The following is a 22,754-nucleotide window of genomic DNA, read 5'->3' as shown; positions in this document are numbered from 1 at the left end:
GAGTTTGGTCAGAAGCAAAGGAAAGCTTTATTCTTTGGTAAGAGACTGGAGAGGTGTGAGCTTGCGCTGCACATTGCCCTCCCGCTGCTCTAGCCTACAAGCCATGGGCAGGGCTGCTTTATGTGGATCTCATCAGCGGGGAGGGGCGAGAGTGGAGTTCTCGCGCGAGCGAGGAGTTCTCGCGCGAGCGAGGCAGGCACAGCTGTGCTGCTCAGGTTCCATATTGCAGTGCCGGGTGCAGCGTCTGTGCGCACGGCCCGCCGCAGCCATCTTGGATTGTGGTGTGACGCAGCACTTTTGCGTATGGCCCGCTGAGCTGCAGTGTCGGGCACAATGGTTTTGCGCTAGGAACTCTGGTTTGAGGGGTCGGGGCAAGGCCTCTGCCCACGGCCCACTACGAGCAAGTGAAACTGGACGAAATACAAAAGAAAAGGAAAAAAAAGGTAAGATTTTATTACTCAGATTCTGTTGTTATTTCCCGGGAATTGTTAATGGGCTTTGCCGGTGACAAATCCCCCCTCTTTTGTCCTGCTCCTCATTCTTGAGTGGTGCAGGTCCGTAAGTATTTCCTGCAGGTTTGGGACATCGTCATAACCGCGGGGAGAGGAACAGAGCTTCTCCCCAGCCGCCTTTAGACGTTTGTCCCCAGGCCTCAGCCCAGACTGCCTGCATCCCTGAGCGACCACCATTTGTTTAACCTTTTGGAGACAGAGAACACCGGACTATTTAAAATTCATGGCCCAGGTCTTCCCTGGTGGCGCAGTGGTTAAGAATCCTGCCAATGCAGGAGAAACGGGTTCTGTAAGGTCGGATCTTGATAAACGGCACCGCGAAACAGAGGAAAGCTTCAAGTGAGTGAGCTTTATTAGGGAGCGCTCCCGAGCGAGGTTCACTGGTCCGAGAGAAAGGGGCCAGAGAAGTCGCACCCGGGCGAGGGTTGGGCAAGATTTTATAGGGGAAGAAGGGAAAGGGGTGTGGTGAATCTGGGAGGGTGCAAGGTATTCCTTATTTGGCGGTCTCTTCGGGTATCGTGGCAATATCTGGTGCCGGTTGCATCAGTCTTGGGACCGTTAGTCCCGCCCCTCGAAAGGCGGGAAGGCTGGGCCGTATGGAAAGTCCCCACGTCAGTTCCTGGAACTGGGTGGTCCGGCGAGTTTCGGTCTGATGCAACCTGTGAATCTGATTGCGTTCCCCTGCCTCGGGGCCTTACAGGTTCAAGCCCTGGTCCGGGAAGATCTCACATGCCGCGGAGCAACTAAGCCCCTGAGCCATAACTACTGAGCCTGTGCTCTAGAGCCCGCGTGCCACAACTACTGAAACCCACACACCTATAGTCTGTGCTCTGCAGCAAGAGATGCCGCTGCAGTGAGAAATCCCGTGCACTGCCACAAATAGTAGCCCCATGCTCACCACAACTAGAGAAAGCCTGTGTGCAGCAACAAAGACCCAACGCAGCCAAAAATAAATAAAATTAAATTAAAAAATACATGGCCCAAATATTAGCAAGCCAATAATGGTCAAGTGACAAATTATTCTAAAAATAAAGGTATCTAGGTCTTTTGCCTGCAGGCACAAGACCTGTGTGGCCTGATGTGAAGGCTCACTGTCATGGCCTGAATATCCCTAGTCACACTTTTGTTGTTTTTCGGAAGCAGAGAAAGGTTCATAGGGAGTAGTCCGGGGGGGGGGGGGGTCTGTTGCTGGGTTTTTTTTTTTTTTTTTTTTTGCAGTACATGGGTCTCGTACTGCTGTGGCCTCTCCCATTGCGGAGCACTGGCTCCGGACGCGCAGACTCAGCGGCCATGGCTCATGGGCCTAGCCGCTCCGCGGCATGTGGGATCCTCCCAGACCGGGGCACGAACCCGCATCCCCTGCATCGGCAGGCGGACTCTCAACCACTGCGCCACTAGGGAAGCCCTCTGTTGCTGTTTTTTAACCTCTTCTGAAAGTTTGGTGGTCCGAATGGTCAGGTCCACACTACATCAATGTATATTAAAGATACTACATTGATCTAAGAAGGAACTAGCTTTGTGGAGTTATAGACGCTTGTAATTATACACACAAAAACATACTTGGGGGACATCTTGGGGCATGGTTTCAGTAATTTTTCCCCTTGTGTAAGTAAGTTACTCTGGTTTGCAGTACAACATTCTATAGAATGTTAAGTGGAAGTAGATGCTCCCTACTTTTCATGTGGAAGTGGACCAATGTCCATAAAGAGTGGCAAATAAAATGAATAATGATTCCACACACACACAAAAAAGGAGTAGTCCAGGGGGTCTTTTGCCCCAGGTTGTCTCTCTGCTGGTTGGGACTTAGGGTCTCTCTTTACTGGAGTGTGATGTACCCACAAAGTGATCTCCTGCAGCTTCAGGGCAGAATGGGTGGTTGGGATCACCAAGTGGGGTCAGTTCCCCTTAGGAGTGAGCTGATCTTGCAGGCTGCCGGTTTTCCAGGTTTTTAGGTTCACCCAGTCTCCTGACCAGAAAGAGTGGAAAGCCAGGTCAGTGGGTGTGGGCAGCACGTGGTTACCATATTCCATGAGGGCTTTCATGGTTTCTCCTACCTGGAGGGCACACTTGAGTTGTTCCATTTTGAGGGGGTTAAGGTGTCCCTTCTCTTGGGCTTGGGGAATGGGTCTGCCATACCTGAATTCAAACACACTTTAATTTTTCCCTTAGGGCAATCAAAAGCAACTTAATCCAATTTTCTTGAGTCTCCTGATACAGTTTGTCTAAGGCCAGTTTCAAGGTCTGATTGAATCTCCCTACTTTCCCCGATGATTGGGGTCACCAGGATGAGTGCAAGGTTCATTTTATGCCTAGGGCACTTGTTATCCCCTTAATCACTTGAGACACAAATGCTGGACCATTATCGCTTTGTAGGGATCCTGAGAGCCCAGACCTGGGGATTATTTCTTTTAGCAACTTCAGCTGCCATTTCAGTTCTAGCAGGGAATGCTTCTGTCCACCCAGAAAATGTGTCTACTAGCACCAGGAGATATCTGAAATTGCCTGATACTCTCAGTATCACAGTGAAATCAGTCTGCAAACCTTCCCCAGGATATGTCCCCCTGGTCTGAATGGACCTTATCTGGGGGCTTCTAGGGGGTTTGGTGTTGGAGTGGTTTATTTTGCATATGGGGACTGTCTCAACTATGTGACCAATTATACTTTTCATGCCAGGAGTTACCATGACCACAACTAACCACTCTCTCACTTCATCCTAGCTTACCCTTCCCCCTGTTGGTGTCCTCAAGTCCATTCTCTATGTCTGTGTCTTTTCCTGTCCTGCCCGTAGGTTCATCAGAACCATTTTTTTTTTTTTTTAGATTTTGAGATTGTTCTAGAAAAAACATTCACTTACTGACAGAGGCTAAAAGAGAAAGGGCAGATTTTAAAAACTTGAATATATAGTGTTCTATAGTTGAGTTAGTATTTGTCTCTCCACAGGAACATTTTCTTCACCCCTGCTTCCCCAGATTTATTAAGACAAGGACTGTGTTTTATTTATTGTTGTATATCTGGAACCTCACATCTGTCTTGTAATAAGATTGGATGCTAACGAAATATTTGTTAAATTGAGCAAACTAAACTGATTTCTTACTTTTTATATGCTATTTATTCTAGATTTGCTTATTCAACTGTATTGAGGGATCATAGAGTTACTATGATTGTTATTCTTTTAAGACTTAGAAGCAACTAAGCAGCAGTGGCATAAATAGTAACATCATCTGTTTTTATGAATCAACATGCAGAAGAAGACTTAGAGGCAAATTTCAGGCTTAAATATAGAATGTCCATTTCTATATTAAGTCTACAGAAAACTTGTCATTTTTCCAGTGTCTACCCAAAGAAGATAAAATGTTAATTTCCAGTGAGTTCAGTCCAATTATTCTTCAGAATTTCTTTCCTAAACTTTCTCTTAAAGCCAAACAATGAATAGCTATGACCCTCTGTACCTACTCATACATTAGTGTCTTCCTTTATCACCTGCATTTGGTTGTTTCTAACACTGGCCTTGTTAGGGGTTAGAACTAGAATCAGAAGTTGCAAACCGATGGTCTGCACCCAAATATGGCTCACATAGTTGGTTTTGTTTGGTATTTTTAAAATTAGTATTTGTATTTGTGGGTCCCTAAAGCCACCCTCAGGTTCAATGTGTGATTTACTAGAAGGACTTATAGAACAAAGAAAAACTGTTTTACTCATGGTTACAGTTTATTACATCAAAAGGATAAAGACTAAAATCAGCAATGAAAAAAGGTGCATAGGGCAAAGTTCAGGAGACATCAGGCAGAAGCTTCCAGTTGTCCTATCCCAGTAGTCCTGGGGACAGTGCTCATTCTTCCAGCAACAATGTATGACAGCCTGCTTGGAATATTGCCAACCAGCAAAATTATTTGAACCTTGGTGTCTAGTGTTTTTCTTGGTTGGTCACATAGGTGTGACTGACTGCCTATGTGGCTGGCCTTATTCTCCATTCTCTCCAGAGGTCAAGCTGATATCACATGACACTAGGTCCATATCATAAATCACGTTGTTAGCATAGACTATCTGATGTGGTCCAAGGCCCTTAGGTAAACAAAGCAGTCTTATCAGGCGGGATATTCCAAGGGCTTAGAGGTTGCCTTCTTGGAACCAAGCAAAGGCCAATCTTTCTTAGGAATGTAAAGAGCCAATCTAGACCTGTTGAGTGAATACTCTACTGCACAGTATTAATTGTAAAACCTATGAGGTTTAAGAGATTTCACATTAAATATGGATTTTTTGGATTCTCTTGAAAATCTGTCCTACATGTTACCCTGGCTGCCACTGATGGGAGCTGAGCAACTTCTTTACTTTGAATAAGGCATGTGCTTTCTAGCTCCCCAAAGTCCTTCAATATTACACCTAGTTTGTTTCACACAATTACATGACTTACTTGATTCTTATAAGTGTTAGATTATAGATGGTTTGGAAACTAAGAGATATGTTGAAGATTGAGAATAAAATAAAAAAAATCAGCCTTTTACCTACTGGATTTGTCATGTGACTCCTCACGTTGTTTTTCTATGTTACTCTGTTCACCATTTCTTTGCTTAACTCATGGGATAAATTGTTATTCTGAGAATATCATAATTATCCAAATAAAAGAATCAGAAGTTTACTCTAGAGTAATAGTTTAAATTTTTTAAAAATCTGGGGTCTAAAAAGAATTTTTTTGCAGTAAAGTAACTATATATTGTCTACTTTTTCTAAACTCATTCATCCCTTTTTCTTCCTAAACTACTTTCACCAGAAATAAAGGAATCAATATTGTTCCTTATTTTAGTCAGTATCACATAGAAGGTTTAGTTTGGGAACCAGGACATAAACGTTTTGATCGCATATGACCACTTGCACTTTTTACTGGGACCTGTTCTAAGTTACTCCCCTACAACCTGGCTACTAGGTTATAATGAAAGCAATTTGCAGAAAAAAAAATTGCCACACATTCAAGTATTTGTTAAATAGACATTCTTTAGAAAATAGGCACAAAACAATTGATAATCTTTGTTTGGTAAGCTTGTCTTCTCAGATGCTTTGGCTGCCTTATCGCAAGAATGTTTTGCTCAAAGCACACATCCATTAGTACAGAGACAGGAATAAGGCAAATGAATTCCTTCTGATCCAAGGGATCAAAGCATGTCCTTTAGGAACCAAGCCTGAGTATTACCCATAAAGGCACAGGCCAGAAGCTTCCAAGATTCTCAGTCTCTGTTCAAGTATGTTTGAAGGGTCATGAAAATATTTTAGCTAATCCACATCTTGAATACCTTGAACGTATTTCTAACATTTGTATCACTAATTAACAAACCAGTAATTTCTCCAATAAAACCCATTTCTGATGCTTACTTCACTAGTTAACGAAGTCTCAGCTGTTGACTGAGATGTGGCTAACCAAATTGCCTGCAGTGGCCACCTTGGAGTGTGGCCTTTCTGAAATAATACCAGCTAACTCTCTTGTAGTCTGAATTTTATAGAGTGATTGCTTACCTTAGAGTTGAAGCTTAAACTAGCTGGCACATTCATAATACCAAATTGTCTCTGCTGAATTATTTAAAAATAAATTACAAATATCTTAACACCTTTCCAGATTTCTAGTGGTAATGATTTCCACGTTACTCCTTGAGAGAGTAGATATCATATGATCTGTTCCCTACTCCAAAGCAGGAGATGCACTTAAAAATATCCACATATATAGATATCTGTCACATTCTTAAATTCTGTGGTCATTGTGAGAAAGGAGAGACTTTGTTTGTGAGTTGATGGTTTTTATACTTTAACTCTTTTGCTGATACTTATTTTGAGAAAAAATGCCAGTTTTTTTAAACTTGAAAGGTAATGATGAATAAAGGAATAAGATTTATATAGAGCATAAGTTTATAAAGCAATAAATCATAATAAAAACTAGCACCCAGAATGTATGGGTAAAAAAACCTCTTGGTGTGCAGCAGCTTATCTGACTGGCTTTGAGATTTGTTCTTTATAACAGTGGGCAATCAATTATAAAAGTCTAAGAAATATTGTTTTCATCTTAGTACAATAATGTTAAAGCAAGTTGGTAATTACCAAGAATCGCAAGTTCCATTTGTAGCTATGTCCTTAGAGCCATTAAAAAGTCAGCTTTATTACTGAAAGTCCTGCAGGAAAGCTAAATTTGTTATTAAGGCTCTGGAATTTTCTAGCTCCCAATCTCTTTTTCCCTCCACTAAAACAGTTGTTTTCACAGCATGGATTTGGATAACTAAAGTTTCTTAGGAACATAAGGATCATATTATAGCAGAATAGATGGTATTTAATACAACACTAATAGTATGTATGGGACTAGAAAGAGACAGGTAAGAGGATTTGTGAATATTTGAGTCATTTCCTTTAAACCTTGTGATTTTGTCTTACAAGCAGACTTTTAGCTTATTAATGGTTCATTCTTTTGATGTTTAAGAGCAGAATAATGATTTTTCTTTCTTTAAAATTTATGTCAAACAATGGATACCTGAGCTTACTCTTTGCTATCAACACAAAATTAAATATTACATTTTGTATATTTGTATACTCAATTGTGTATAATATACATATAGTTATACCCTTGCATATACCAGTTATGAATCTAATTTTCTTCTCCAAAGAGTTTTTCCTTCACATGTTCAAACTATACCCATCTTAGAGTTTCTTCTCTTTGCCTGCTCACTCAGCAGCACTCACACTGAAAGACAAAAGTGATTGGGAACATGTATAAAATACAGTTGGTAAAGGAGCAGGGAGAAAAAGATGGAAAGAAATTCTGTGTTAGGAAAAGGGATGTTTTATGTGCAGGAACTATAGAAGGCAATAAGATGTTGGGTAGTATTTCTCCAACATTTGAAGGAATATCGTAAAATGTGTTAATCATTAAGGGAACCAAACCTTTTCAGATACCTCATTCATGTGTTATCTTGAAGTAAATCTGAAGCTGGTGCTTGTTCTGCTAGTGATTTCCTGTCCACAATGGGGGAAAGAGTTACTATTATTAATTATAGTGAAACCCTTGTTGGTTGGGCACATTACCTTCTTTTGAGAACCACTTTACTGTTTTTATTTCAGGGATGTTAATAGCATATTTTGTCAGTTTTGAAAGGTTTCTAGTTAAATGTTTAATAAGCATGAGGAGTGTGAGCTGAGGGGTGAAAGGGACAAAATAGAATAGGTCCCAAAATTCTCTTTCTAGCGCGAGCTAGAAAGTTCTTTGAGTTCTCCCTTTAGACACAAAAATCAGAGGAACTGTGATATGTATTTTTAAAAAATATTCGTTAGCTGAATAGGAAAAAAAAATCACAGAATGCCAGTTTTTTTTTTTAATGTAAAGCAGCAAAGTCCCAGCATTTAAATTTTTTTTTATTTTTTTATTTTTTTACTTTTGACTGCACTGGATCTTCTTTGCGGTGTGCAGGCTTCTCATTGTGATGGCTTATCTTGTTGCAGAGCACGGGCTGTAGGCATGCAGGCTTCAGTAGTTGTGGCTCGCGGACTCCAGAGCACAGGCTCGGTAGTTGTGGTGCGCGGGCCTAGGTGCTCCGCAGTATGTGGGATCTTCCCGGGCCAAGAATCTAACCCGTGTCCCCTACATTGGAAGGCGGATTCTTAACCACTGCGCCACCAGGGAAGCCCAGTCCCAGCATTTAGAAAAAGACTCTTAAGTTCATATTTAGATTAAGCCCAATCAGTGTGTATCCACTGTTTTGTTTTGTCTTTTTCCCCCCCCCCGGTACGCGGGCCACTCACTACCGCAGCCTCTCCCGCTGTGGAGCACATGCTCCAGGCGTGCAGGCTCAGCTGCCATGGCCCAAGGGCCCAGCCGCTCCGCGGCATGTGGGATCCTCCCGGACCGGGGCACGAACCTGCGTCCCCTGCATCGGCAGGCGGACTCTCAACCACTGTGCCACCAGGGAAGCCCCACTGTTTTTATATTAAACTTTATTACTCTCTCAAGTATGTTCCTTTATGTAACTAAATACATTTCCTGAAAACTTCTGGCACATACATATAACTGGCAGTCATTTGTAGGATGATGATGATTATTATCTGAAATTTATTTTTATAGGTGATCCACTATAGAGTCTGGTGGTTATTAAGCTACCTATCAGTATCATAGAGGTTGTGGAGAAGAGAGCAATGCTGTGAGCTCAGAGATCTGCATCTTCATCTCTGTATGATGAAGGTACCCTGGTATGGTGCCTGGGATTTATATAATAGGAATTCAATAAATGTTTTACCTTGAGTAACTGGAAAAGAGGAGTGCATAAACTGTGATTGACACAGTGCATTTTCTCCATTAATTCGCAAACCCCTCAAGTATAATAGATACCATTTTTTATCTGTTTTATTAATGAGGAAATGTTGACTGGTGAGTTTTTGTATCTTGCCCAGGGTCATATAACATAATAAATGGTGGATCTGAAATTTGAAGGCAAGTTCTTTAACCGCCCGTTACACTAACTTGCTTTTGCCACAGCGTTCTGAATATTTAAACTTTTTTAGAAGGAAAGGAGAAGTTCAAAGTTTTCAGTGAGAGTGCTTTTGAGACCTAGTGGTTTTGCACAGTGACTGGTGCATAAAGATTTTATTTTATTTTATTATTTTTTTTTTGCGTTACGCGGGCCTCTCACTCTTGTGGCCTCTCCCGTTGCGGAGCACAGGCTCCGGACGCGCAGGCTCAGTGGCCATGGCTCATGGGCCCAGCCGCTCCGCGGCATGTGGGATCTTCCCGAACTGGGGCACGAACCTGTGTCCCCTGCATCGGCAGGCGGACTCTCAACCACTGTGCCACCAGGGAAGCCCGGTGCATAAAGATTTTAAATGGATGTTATGAGTGCTCTGAGTTTCTGCTTTGGGCAGGAGATTTTTTTTTTTTTTTTAATGCAAACATTTCCAAATGGGAAAGGCAGAAAAAAAAGTCTTAGAAATCTTTATTCTTTCACATACATGGGGAAAAAATCCCAGCAATATGAGGTGGTGGCTTGTATGCAGATGCCAGTGACTGTTGCTAGATCCAGTTGAAGCATTTATTCTGATAAGGACATAAACTTACTGTCTTTTAATTTTCTACTCAATTTTCAGGCTCAGTTTAGATTTTTGTAATATTAAACTGTTTCTAAAGCAGCTTTTAAGGAAACCTCCCATGTGAGGCACTTTAGTTAATTATTTACCTAATTTTTTAGTTAATAATTAGAAAGTCATGATGTATAAATTAAGTGAAACAGGCTGTGTGCCTAGAGGAACAGGTGGGAAGGGGCAGTTTCAGAGATATCAGCTAGAATGGCCCCCATGTTTTATTCCTTTTCCAACAGCACCCCACCCCTGCACCCCGGGAAACAAGTTTTCCAAGGTCCCCATGGATGTTTATTGTCAAAACTTAAGAACAATTTTTCAGTTATCAAAATTTGAGTACCATGTCTGACTCCCAGTGATCTTGGAGGCTCGCACCATTCCTGATCCCTCTCTCTTTCTGCACCCTACTGTACAAGTGTGATTTCACCAGTGAGAGTGGGGAAGCAGTGAGAGTGTCCATGCTTGAATATTCTCCAAGTACTCCAGCTCTCCAGGATTATTTTACCTGTTAGATTTCACTGAAATTGACACAACCCCCTTCCTCTAACCTCACATTATATTTGATGAGAACGCAAAACAATTTCTAATATTTTGGGCAAAGAAATTTTTTTTGGTGCTGGGCAGGGTGGTAGAGATTATGATTTCCCTGAACGTCTCTGGCTCTGAATTCCTGCCTCTGCCTCTCTGAACTCTCTCTCTCTGCTCTGCATTTTACTTCTCTCCTTTCTATTCTTTGCTGACTCTCCCCAGGTCAAAAAATTCATCCTATTGTGTCATTCACAGCAATTCAGTTTTCTGCAGCCATGACTGCAAACTTATCTGCAGATCTACTTTTACATATTCAAAACAAATCAACAAAAAGCTTGCTAAACATGGGCTTCCCTGGTGGCACAGTGGTTAAGAGTACGCCTGCCGATGCAGGGGACACGGGTTCGTGCCCCGGTCTCGGAAGATCCTACATGCCGTGGAGCGGCTGGGTCCGTGAGCCATGGCCGCTGAGCCTGCGCGTCCAGAGCCTGTGCTCCGCAACGGGAGAGGCCACAACAGTGAGAGGCCCCTGTACCCCTAAAAAAAAAAAAAAAAGCTTGCTAAACATAACTTCTGTACTGTTAGCAGCATGAAGCACCATCAGAAGCTTTGAAATGACAGTTTTTCTTTTATCTTGGGCCAGCTCAATTTCTTGGGTAGGACTTTCTCCTCCTTACTAAAGCAAAAGGCTACAGTCAGTATTGTTTGTTTTGTTAATAGAGAATACTTATTTCCCAGGTTTCTTGTTTCCAGGAAGAGAAACATTCATTACTGCAGGGGAGGAATATCTTTTCCTCTACCCTTCTTTGCCTGATCTAATAATCATATTATCATAGGACAAAAACAAAGTTACTTACATACGTACAGGGGCCTCATAAGAATATGAGACCCACAGGCAGTCAGACAGCTGAGGCTTATATGCCATCCTGAGCTAAGGAGAAGCGGGTAGGGGTGTGGGACTTCAAAGGGGAAGAAGACAGTTCACAGGAAGATGGGAAGAGCAAATGTTTGGTAAACAAATATTGGCCATGCCATGCAGAGACAGTGGAACACAGGAATTTGGTTTCCAGACCCAGCCGAGCTCCCCTCCAGCTAACCACACCTGGCCTGTATTCTTTGTAGTTATTTCTGGTGATAGTGCTTTTCCTGGACCAGGCCTTCTATCTAAATTCTTCTTGGCAGTTAAGGGAGAGATTAAAGTTCTTCTTGAATCTGCTGGGTCTTGATTGCCTTCAGCTCAAAATAGTCTACATGCTAAAGTGGCACATTTTGGGGAGACTTGTTCTGATCCCCTTCATTGCGGTAACACATGTGACCTCTCCTTGTCCCTTTGTTCTGTTCTTTGGTGAATTTGGGACAAGAGACTGGGCATGTATGGTTCACATCTTCCCTCCGCCTGAGTCTTGGTGTCTGCCTGCCTAGAAGGAGTGTACAGTCTGCATTGCTATTCTGTGATGTCAGTCTTAAGGGGCAGGTCCTTCTCTCCAGGCTGCCTGTGACTGGATGGGTAGACCTAATTCTGAGATTCTAGGTATTATGAAGCTTTTTTTTTCCATTCTACTGATCTAAGGCATATTCTTTCATAGCTCCCAAAGTAATAAAGCAAACATTTTGATCTCCATTTATTTGACTTTTACGTGTCAATTTCTCAGTTATTTTCAAACTTATATGTAGATAGGAGGGGCTCTTTGCTGGTTTCCTCAAACCCCAACTACTTTATTTTTATTTTATTTTATTTTGTGGTGAAGGAGAGTACATCTTTATTGTAAAGGCACTAATACAAGGAGTACAGGTGGCTCATGCTCTAAATCCCCGAGCTCCAAACCCCATCTGATTTAAGTAGCACACCCCCCCACACCACCGATGTCATGTTCCATTATTACCAGTATCCTAAATCCCTAATGCCTGCTCCTCTCACCCTTCAGTCTCAGAAGACAATCTAATCTTCTATTTCAAAGGGAAAATCAAGCCAGCTGTCTCTTCCTTTGCCTTAAATCATGAAGATCCTTCCCCTCTTTCCTCTAGCCTTCAAAAAAAGGAGGTGTTCCACTCTTGGGGTAACCACTTTACATTGCTTTTAATCTCATGCCGTCAAGCCACATATAGGACATTACTCCATCTGTTAGCACCTTCTCTGTTGAACCTCTAGTTTCTCTCCTGCTGTCTCCTTTTTCTGCCTGTAAATATACTTAGGTGTCCTTCATCTTAGAATTCCTTCCCATTACCCTGTCTCCTCATGACGTTATCCCACTTTCTTCCCTTCACAAACAAGATAAAGAGTAGTCTATCCTCACTGATTTCTTCATTATGTCCATTTTTTTTCTTAACTCATTAAAGTCAGGCTTCAACACCACCAGTCTAATGAATTTATTCTGATAAAGGTCTCCACTGAATTCTTTTTTTTTTTTTAATTTAGTATTTATTTTGTGGCTGTGTTGGGTCATTGTTGCTGCACACCCGCTTTCTCTAGTTGTGGCGAGTGGGGGCTATTCTTTCTCTAGTTGTGGTGTGTGGACTTTTCATTGCAGTGGCTTCTCTTGTTGCAGAGCACGGGCTTTAGGCATGCGGACTTCAGTAGTTGTGGCACGTGGGCTCAGTAGTTGTGGTGCGCAGGCTTAAGTAGTTGTGGCATGTGGGCTCAGTAGTTGTGGCTCGCAGGCTCTAGAGTGCGTGCTCAGTAGTTGTGGCGCACGGGCTTAGTTGGTCCACGGCATGTGGGATCTTCCCGGACCAGGGCTCGAACCCATGTCCCCTGCATTGGCATGTGGGTTCTTAACCACTGTGCCACCAGGGAAGTCCTCTATTGAATTCTTAATTACTAAGTCCAGTGACTCTTTTTCATTTATCATTCAACTTTCCTTGCTGCATCACTTAACTCATTTACCGACTCTTTCTTGAAATCCCTTCTTGGGTTTCATGGCATTACTCCATCGTGCAGTCTCTGGAATCTACTAGACTGGGGTTTGCATTCTACTTCTACCACTTACTGTGAGGCTTAACCTTTCAAAACCTCAGTTTTGCCATTTGTGAAATAGTGGTAATAATAGTATCCTCCTAATAGGGTAGATGTGAGAATAAAATAGAAAACAGTACCTGCTAAGCTCTCACTCTAGTCCATGGCATTAAAAATCTTCAGTCCTACTGCCCCACTGAAGTGGCTCTCCTAGTACGATGTGAAGCTCTGTGTCATTAAATCCCACACATTTTTCATTCTCATCTTTTTGAACTCACAGCATTCAATACTCTTGGCTATCTTTAAAACATTCTCTTCTCTTCGTTTCCTGGATACCATACCCTCTTGGTTTTTCTCCTATCTCTCTGCCGCCCCCCCTTTCAATCACCTTTTCTGACTCATCCTTATTTATTAAATATTGAAGGGGTTAGAGTGTCTTGAAACCATCTTGTCTTCTCATCCTCTATTCTTTACCATAGTCATGAATTTAGTCCTCATCTATCTACTGATGATTTTAAAATTTATTTTTGTAGCTGGAACTGTCCTCTGGGCTGCACAGTTATATATCCATCCATCTACTCCTGTATATCACAGGGAATCCACAGACTCTCTGTGCCTTAAAAACTGAAGTTGTTCTCTTCCTTCACCAAACCCTGATTTATCCAGAGTTTTCTAATATCACTTCTTTCCAGAAATGTTTCCCATACTTATTAGATTAGGTCAAGCTCCCTATTTCAGTGTTCATATCATCCTCTATTTCTCTATCATAATGTTATCACAGTTATAATTGTATAAATAGTTACTTGATACCTTCTTTCCCAGATAGTACAAGCTCCACGACAGCTAATGTGTCTGCTTGTTAACTAAGTAAACAGCATGTAGCACTTTACCTTACATAAGTAAACATTTAATAAAGAGATAAAGTAATACGTGAAAAGAAATTTATTGTTTCCTGGCATATAGCTATTACTCAAAAATGTTAGCTATTACAGTTTTGGCCCCCAGTCTTTAACTTCTGTTTTCCTCTCTACCCCTTTAAATATTGGTGTTTTCCAAGGTTTTTCTCTCTCTTATGTCATACTTTACATATCCTTTCTAAGCAATATAATCTACTCTGTGGTTTTATCTGTCCCCACTGTGCTGACATTACGGCGAGGCGCTCAATTTATATTGAAAGACCAGAGAAAAGATCTCTGAGGAGTTACATTAAGTGCTGAGACCTACAGGATGAGTATGGGCCTGACCTCTATAGGCCAGAGGGCTGTACAACCACTATAGGGAATGAGTAGCCCTGGAAAAGGGCCTGAAGGTATCTGAAGCAGGGCATTCCAGATAAATCCCCCACTTACTGCTGCTGTTTCTTCTTGCATTAAATTCTCATCCTCTCCGCTTTGCTGAAGCAATGTCGCTGGGCTTGACTCTGGCTACATCTTCTATTGCCATTCATGCAGGTCATTCACTAAATTGCAGTAATTCTTCAAGATGTTGAGAGGAAAATTGCATCTCACCCATGCTTAGTGCTATAAACTGTTATGGTGGGACACATCCATATGGTTCTGGGCTTCCACTCTTAAATCTCTTTAATTGACAGTCATTCACACAACCACTTTTTTTTTTTTTTGCGGTACGCGGGCCTCTCACTCTTGTGGCCTCTCCCGTTGCAGAGCACAGGCTCCGGACGTGTAGGCTCAGCGGCCATGGCTCACGTGCCCAACCGCTCCGCAGCATGTGGGATCTTCCCGGACCGGGGCACAAACCCGTGTCCCCTGCATCGGCAGGCGGACTCTCAACCACTGCACCACCAGGGAAGCCCCACACAACCACTTTTAACAAAGCAAAAATTGTTAATACTATTCCCTTTCACTCTAAAAATGTCTAGATTTGAATGATAAATTATATGACCACCCTCCTTAAAGTCCACCCAACCTAGAGTGGTTGGGTGATTGGAGAGAGAGAAGGGTTTCTAATTTCAGCCACTTAATATGCCCAAATCTAGCCTCTCTCATGACAACTGAGGTCCCATCATTGAGCCAAGTTCATCAATCTTTGACTGTCTCTTTTGTCAACTTGAATGACTTCTTCAGAACCCTTAGTTTACATTACAGATAGATGGCCTCAGCTGGGACCTTAACGGTGCTGCTGAGATACTCTATTTGCACTGAATCCTAAAAGATGGGGAATAAATTTCAATCTCTTTCATATATGGAAGCTCTCAATCTCCTAATGTGAATTCAAGCACCTTTTCTCTGATATCCTTGAATTTTGCATACCTGGAGTATTATTTAGTCAAGCCTAGAAACTCTAGTTTTACCTTCTACTTATAAAACATGATTAAAGCAATTTACTCCAATAAAGATGTTAAAAAAATGATTAAAATAGTCCACTGATAAGATTCAGCTAAGAATGAAGATCTGTCTAAAGTTATAGATCATCATCACTGAGAGACTTAGAAGCAGCTCACAACTTTTAAATGGCAGCTTCTTGAGCTTTTATTTATGCATATATATGCACATATCATATGTGCACACATTCATGTATATAAACATAGAAAGAAGTCTAAAGGTTATTCATGAACTGATAAACTGTAAAAGCTGTTTTCAGATCAAACTAAAGAGTATAGGAACACATAGAAATCAACCTGGTTACATTTTCATCAGCAAACATTTTTTGAACACCAGCTATATGCTAGGCATTGTGTAAAGAGCTGTATTTTTAAATAGCATAAGCAATAAAATGATGTGATTTGGGGAAAAGTTGATCTTTTTTGTAGTTTGTAGTTCTCTGACCAAATTAATTACACATTTATCCTTCTCCCATAGAACATCATACTCATGTCCTGTATAGCATACATCACACTATATTACAGCTATTTGCTTCCATTTTTATTGCCTTGTATTGTCTATGATCTCCTTGATCAGAAACTCTCTCTCTTCATCTTTATAATGCCAACTACTGGCCCAGTTCCTGGACTATAATAGGTGCTATTTTTTTCTCTTGATGCTAGATTCGAGAAAAAAGACAGTTACAGAAATAATTTACTAAGTTAACTGAATTGAAAATAAACTTCCAGACCTTGATGTAAAATTAGTTTAGAGGACAGTGTGTAAGTTTCAGAATGATGATAGGTTCCAGCAAATTTAGTAGAGTTGGCATATGATGAACTTTATTTTGAGTAAGAACCATGTTTTATCATATCTGTCTAATCCACCTAGATAATACCTTAAGGCCGGTGCTAAAAAAATGCTCATGAAATAAATGAGTCTACATTTGTCATAGATTTGTATTACATGTTCTAGTAGAAGTAGCATTTGTTTTAATGTTTAATACTTATCTAATAATAAGGAAAGCTAATGCTGATTATAAATGAAGCATATGCTTAGGAGTTAATATTTCCTTATGAGCAGAGCAGTTATTAAGTACTAAACAAATATTTGGCAAAATAACAAAATCAAGTGGCCACACTGCTCTTCTCTGTGACTGGTCTAGCAAAATTGGGCATTTTCCCTACTGTCATTCCTTAGTCTGTATCTGTTGTAGTTCTTATTTTTATGGCTGATATTGCTTATACAGTAGTCCCCCCCCCCTTATCCATGGGAGATATATTCCAAGACCTCCGCTGGATGCCTGAAACCTTGGGTAATACCAAACCCTATATATATACTTATGTTTTTTCCTATACATCCATACTTAAAGTTTAATTTATAAATTAGGCACAGTAACAGATTAACAGCTAATAATAAAATAGAAATTAGAACAATATACTATAATAAACGTTTTGTGAATGTGGTCTTCCTCAAAATATTATACTGTACTCACCCTTCTCCTTGTGATGATGAGGTGATAAAATACCTATGTGCTAAGATGAAGTGAGGTGAATGGTATAGGCATGGTGACTAGTGTTAGGCTACTACTGACCTTCTGAAAATGTGTCAGAAAGAGGATCATCTGCTTTGAGTAATCCTGGATCATTGAACCATGACAGTGTAGTTGGCTGGATGTCAGGAGCAGACAATGTTGATGGTGGGGGACCCTGGGAAGAAAAAGTGGGAGAGCAAGAGACTTCATCACTTGCACTTTGCTGGTGGTGCAGTGGTTAAGAATCCACCTGCCAATGCAGGGGACATGGGTTTGAGCTCTGGTCGGGGAAGATCCCACATGCTTCAGAACAGCTAAGCCCTTGAGCCACAACTACTGAGCCTGCACTCTAGAGCCTGCGAGCCACAACTACTGAGCCCACGTGCCACAACTACTAAAGCCCGTGTGCCTAGAGCCCGTGCTCCAAAGCAAAGAGAAACCACCGCAATGAGAAGCCCGCGAACCACAACAAACAGTAGCCCCTGCTAGCTGCAACTAGAGAAAGCCCGCATGCAGCAACAAAGACCCTCCACAGCCAAAAATAAATAAATACATTTATTAAAAAAAAGAGAGAGACTTAATCACTCTACTCAGAATGGCATGCAGTTTAAAGTTTATAAATTGATTATTTCTGGAATTTTCCATTTAATATTTTTGGACTGCAGTAGTTGACTACAAGTAACTGAAACCTCGGAAAGTGAAACCAGTGGATAAGGGGGGACTGCTATAGTTATTTATTTACCTGTTGATTTCACTCACTGTGGACCCTTCAAGGGGCCAGTGTGTGGCAGCCTGAGATTGTGGCACAGCTACATCCTGGCTCTGTGTCCTTTGATTCATTACTCAGCCTCTGAGAATGTCAGTTTCCTTGTCTATAAAGTAGAGAAAATAATACTTTGCCTCATAGGACGATTGTGAAGATTTAATGAGATTGTGCGAATAAGCTACTTTATGTCACCTAGTATTCCAGATATGTGAAGTCATGCCTTCTATCAAAAAAAAGTCCTTAGACTCCTGTCAGATAAAGTAGGAAACCCAATGCCTTCCTAACATTTTTGTGGATTCTCAAGGAAGGTTTGGGGGGCGCTTCCATTCTCCTCCTGACACTTGAACTCTCTGCTCCAAGCTTTTTCTCCATCTTAACTTCAGTTAATGTTCCCTGTCTATCCTTTTTCTCAATGTTGCTGCCCTCTCTCCACCCATGTGAACATCTCCCTTTTTCTCCAAAGCACCATTCATATGTCAGTATTGTGAATAACAGATTTTCAGTGGTTTTGTTGGTGATTCTGGGGTAAGGCGGCTGGGGTGTTAATTTCCATGAAGAAAAGGAAACAGCAAATTCAATATCAGTCCTCACTTCCTAGACTTTCGTCACTTTAGTCCACCCTAGGGAATATCTAATAGACTCTTCATGCCTCTCCTTAGGCCCCGATCTTTCACCAAGTTGCAGAATCCACAGTTAGGTTGTGTGTGTGTCTGTGTATGTGTGTGTTGGTGTTGTGGGGTGAAGGAAGGAAAGGATGACTTGTAATCTTTTAATGACCTCAGACTTGGAATTTACCTCTGCCTTTGCATGACCTTTCAAATGCAAATTATTGTTCTTCAATGTGTAGTCTCACATACTGTTTATTCAGTCTTCCTAGGTATTCTGTGAGCTCCAGATGTCTGTTTACAAAAATACTTTATTGAGGTGTAATTTACATTCAGTACAATTTACACGTCTTAAGCTCATAGTTGATGAGTTTTGATGGCTATGTACCTGTGTGTAATCACCATCACAATTAAGCTATAGAATAGTTCTGCACTCCTAAAGATTCCCTTGTGCCCCTTTGCAGACAGCCCTCCTCCACCAGCCCCCAACTCCAGACAACCACTAATCTGCTTTCTGTCATTATAGATTAGATTTCCCTTTGCTAGACATTTATGTGAATGGATTTTTCTGGCTTCTTTCTCTCATCATATTATTTTTGAAATTAATCCACAGTGTTGTATGTATCAGGAGAGCATTCCTTTTTATTACTGCATGGCGCATTACACCATATGGATTTACTAAATTTGATCTATTCAGTCACTCGCTGATGGACATTTGAGTTGCCAGTTTTGGACTATTATGAACAAAGCTGCTATGAACATAAACAAGTACAAGTCTTTACATAGTGGTATGTTTTTATTTCTCTTTGTTAAATATCTAGGAGTAGAATGACCGAGCTATATGGTAAGTCTATGAGAAACTGGCAGACTGTTTTCCACAATGGTGATACCATTTTAAATCCTCACTAGCAGTTTATGAGAGTACTGGTTGCTCTACCTCTACCACCGATCGTTGATATTGTTAGGTTTTAAAATTTTAAATATTCCAGTGGGTGTGTAGTGGTATCTCATTTAGTGGTTTTAATTTGCATTATCCTGACAACCAAAGATGCGGAGCATTTTTTTATATAGTTATTGGTGATTCATGCATATTCTGTTGTGAAGTGGCTACAGAATCTCTGTAAATACCAATTGGGTCCTTTTTATATCTTCTGTTTCTCTCCTCCTAATGTTTATGTTTTTCCTCTATATTCCTGAGCATATGGAACAAATTTAAAATAACTGTTATGTAACTGTTATAATGTATCTGTCTGCTAATTCCATTAACTCTCTTATTTTTGGATTTGTTTCTACTGATTTGTATTTTTCCTGCTTATGGGCTGTATTTTTCTGCTTCTTTTCATGCCTGGTAATTTTTGTTCTAATGTCAGACATTGTGCATTTTTTGTTGTTGGCTGCTGGATTTTGTTGTATTCTTTTAAATATTTTGGGGCTTTGTTCTGGAAGGCAGGTAAGTACTTGGAATCCGTTTGACCCAGTTAAGTCTTGCTTTTAAGCTTTGTTTGGACATGTCTAAGAGTAATCTTTGAACAAATAGAGTAGTCTATAGACTAAAGCTATAAAGATATACTTCTGAGGACTCTACCAATGGCCCCCATTATTATGAAATCTTTCCAGTTTGTCTTGTGAGCCAAAAATCATTCCTAGTGCCGGGTGAGATCTGGGAATTGTTTGATTGTTTGGCGCACTGCTTTTTGGTGGTTCTTCTCTTTTTTTTAAAATCTTTTTTAAAAATTAATTAATTAATTTTTGGCTGCGTTGGGTCTTCATTGCTGTGCATGGGCTTCTCTAGTTGTGGCGAGCAGGGTCTACTCTTTGCGGTGTGCGAGCTTCTCATTGTGGTGGCTTCTCTTGTTGCAGAGCACAGGCTCTAGGCATGTGGGCTTCAGTAGTTGTGGCATGGGGGCTCAGTAGTTGTGGCTTGCAGGCTCTAGAGTGCAGGCTCAGTAGTTGTGGTGCATGGCCTTAGTTGCTCCGCGGCATGTGGGATCCTTCCAGATCAGGGCTCGAACACGTGTCCTTTGCACTGGCAGGCAGACTCAACCACTGCACCACCAGAGAAGTCCCCTTTTCGGTGGTCCTTTACCCCACATTGTGGAGTGTGACTCCTTGTGGGCACAGACCTATACTCAACAAAAGATTCAAAAGGAACTCCCTCCTCTTATGTGCTGTGCCCCACACATTCTAAATACTTTTACCTGCTCATATTCTGATCTCTATTTCCTCAACTTAGTGAGATGGTGGGACTCTGTTTGTGCTTTCCTCTCCCTATGCTGAGGCAGGAAACTAGGACTTATTTAATTCATTTCTATTCTATCAGAGGCCACAGTCCTGCACTGTCTGTTGTCCAGTGTCTGAAGGCATTTGTTGATATATTTTGTCTAGTTTTCTAGTTGTTTAATGTGGGAGGGTAAATTCAGTCACTGCTATTTCTTCAGCTAGAAGCAGAGGTTCATGTATGAATATCATTTATAAAATTGAGGACTGTAATAGGATTAAGAACTTTTAATTTTCTAATTAAGAAAACAAAAGGAAAATTTATACTTACTATAGCCATCATTTCATAAAAGAAGTTTCATGGTAAAAAATTAAGAAATATATATTATCACTATGTAGGATAATCCTTTCTATTAAATAAGTTTTGTTCATGAAAAATTACATTATTAATTTTCCCCTCATTTTGTCACATGAGTAGAGTTTACTTATCAGGCACTTGTAATCTGTTGATTAGTGTTCAGAAAAGACTGATCCAGGCCATGTCATCCCTTTCTTACGCCCATACTATAGAAAAAAGTACTGAGATTCAGGTAAATTAATGCTAAAGTGATAAATGTTTAGCAATATAACCAAGTCTAAGACTCAGATTTCCTGACTCCTAGTTTCCTTCTTTTCCTCCATCACAATGAAGTTTTCTGTGTGTGTGAAGATAGTAAAATTGAGCTACTGAACACTTTAGACATTATCTTCCCACTGAGGTATAACATTTCATAAAGTTATCTTGGCCCTTTTTTACTATTCTTTATTCTGAGTTAAGTACAATTATTATTATTATAAAAATGCTATTTACTATTTGTGTAGCACTTTATACTGTTTATACTGAGAGCATGTTAGTTTTTAGCTTCTAGAAAGTAGAAAGTATGCTCAATGAAGCAATTAAAATAAGAGCCCCGGGGCTTCCCTGGTGGCGCAGTGGTCGAGAGTCCGCCTGCCGATGCTGGGGACACGGGTTCGTGCCCCGGTCCGGGAAGATCCCACATGCTGTGGAGCGGCTGGGCCCGTGAGCCATGGCCGCTGAGCCTGCGCGTCCAGAGCGTGTGCTCCACAACGGGAGAGGCCACAACAGTGAGAGGCCTGCGTACAGCAAAAAAAAAAAAAAAAAAAAAAAGAGTCCCAAGATTTCATACAATACTTAAACATATTCAGATAATATTTATTGAATTGATTGCATTTGAAAAATACCAAATTCAAGACCATTAATCTTAAAGAAAATAATTTACTAAACATATATTCTATTTAATAAATTAATGAGAAGTTACCTAAAGAGATGACTTTATCTTATAAAGAACTTGACACTTTTACTTGGATGTCTCCAGGCAATTAAGATTTACATTTTCTGAAACTAATTCATTTTACCCCTCAAAAATCTCTTTTCTAACACTTATCTTATTCAGTTGCTCATTTCAGGAACTTACAAGTTATACTTGGTTCTTCCCTGTCCCTCAACTTCTACAATCAAGTCTCCAAGTTTTATCAACTTTACATCCAAAATGTATATCAAATCTTTGTATTTTTCTTCACCTTCATTACAAACTACTATCATTTCTCACTCTTTTTGGACCTCAACGATTGTCTGGTTTCCTCACATCTATGTTGGTTCCTAGTCTTTACTCAGCAGACAAGGGATCTTTAAAAAATTCAAATCTGTTCATGTGACTTGTGGGAGAGACAGGGATGCTCACCAAACCCTCCATCTTTTCCCTAACATTTATCAGCCTCCTGGAGTTAGGAAGGCTATGGGACTAGTTCTGGCCAATTGACTGTGGGCAGAAGTGACATGTCGGTTTTAGGCAAAAGAAGAGAGAAACTAGAGTCTAACTCACCAAATGCCTTTACTCTGCTGTGAGGTCGGTGCTGTGAGCACATTCCCCATGGTGAAGTTACAAGTCAGTCAAGTTTCCTTCAGCCTGGATTTTTGAGTGGCTTTGGGGAGAAGGGTCCCTGTCAACCCGCAATAGACATATAGCATGAATGAAAAATAAAGTTTTTTTCCTTAAGCCACTGGGATTTGGGGGTTACTACAGTATAATTCAGCCTATACTGCATTCTCATTGGTTGTAGGATACAGTCCTGAATTACTAATGAAGCTTTGAATGATTCTTAACACACCTGCCACTCTCCATCTTCATCACAGTTTGGTCATATTGGTTTTTCTCTTTTTG

The 22,754-nt window shown here is 40.8% G+C and overlaps 1 protein-coding gene across 4 annotated transcripts in view; it reads left to right on the top strand.

Moving 5' to 3' along the window:
• The first annotated feature begins 242 nt into the window (after positions 1–242).
• ADAMTS3 (ADAM metallopeptidase with thrombospondin type 1 motif 3) overlaps positions 243–22,754 on the top strand; it is a 611,755-nt gene continuing 589,243 nt past the window's right edge. For all 4 annotated transcript variants that reach the window (XM_079921102.1, XM_079921112.1, XM_079921101.1 and 1 more), the window contains exon 1: positions 243–443. The gene's annotated coding sequence lies outside the window, so the exon portion shown is untranslated. The remainder of the gene's footprint in view (positions 444–22,754) is intronic.

The sequence above is a fragment of the Stenella coeruleoalba genome (assembly GCF_951394435.1).
Source record: "Stenella coeruleoalba genome assembly, chromosome: 4".
NCBI classification, from domain to species: Eukaryota; Metazoa; Chordata; class Mammalia; order Artiodactyla; family Delphinidae; genus Stenella; species Stenella coeruleoalba.
Note: the sequence above shows the minus strand (reverse complement) of the source record. Positions and strands in the feature narration are given on the sequence as shown.